Source organism: Mandrillus leucophaeus, unplaced genomic scaffold, assembly GCF_000951045.1.
Source record: "Mandrillus leucophaeus isolate KB7577 unplaced genomic scaffold, Mleu.le_1.0 Scaffold381, whole genome shotgun sequence".
Taxonomy (NCBI): Eukaryota; Metazoa; Chordata; class Mammalia; order Primates; family Cercopithecidae; genus Mandrillus; species Mandrillus leucophaeus.
In genome coordinates, this window is record NW_012104043.1 from 1,237,877 (window position 1) to 1,238,680 (window position 804).

Consider the following 804-nt stretch of genomic DNA (forward strand, 5'->3'; position numbering starts at 1 on the left):
GTTTTTCCTTTCCATGTTTAGTGCTTCCTTCAGGAGCTCTTGTTAAGCAGGCCTGGTGGTGACAAAATCTCTCAGCATTTGCTTGTCTGTAAAGGACTTTATTTCTCCTTCACTTATGAAACTTTGTCTGGCTGGATATGAAATTCTGGGTTGAAAATTCTTTTCTTTAAGAATGTTGAATATTGCTCCCACTTTATTCTGGCTTGTAGGGTTTCTGCAGAGAGATTTGCTGTTAGTCTGAAGGGCTTTCCTTTGTAGGTAACCTGACCTTTCTCTCTGACTTCCCTTAACATTTTTTCCTTCATTTCAACCACAATTATGTGCTTGGGGTTGCTCTTCTCGAGGAGTATGTTTGTGGTATTCTCTGTATTTCCTGAATTTGAATGTTGTTCTGTCTTGCTGGGTTGGGGAAGTTCTCCTGGATAATATCCTGAAGTGTGTCTTCCAACTTGGTCCCATTCTCCCTGTCACTGTCAGGTATACCAATCAACCATAGGTTTAGTCTTTTCTCATAGTCCTGTATTTCTTGGAGTCTTTGTTCATTCCTTTTCTTTCTTTTTTCTCGGATCTCGTCTTCACACTTTATTTCATTAAGTTGGTCTTCAGTCTCTGATACCCTTTCTTTCACTTGATCGATTTGGCTATTGATACTTGTGTATGCTTCATAAAGTTCTTGTGCTGTGTTTTTCAGCTCCATCAGGTAATTTATGTCTTCTCTAAACTGGTTATTCTAGTTAGCAATTCCTCTAACCTTTTTTTAAGGTTCTTAGCTTCCTTGCATTGGGTTAGAACATGCTCCTTTAG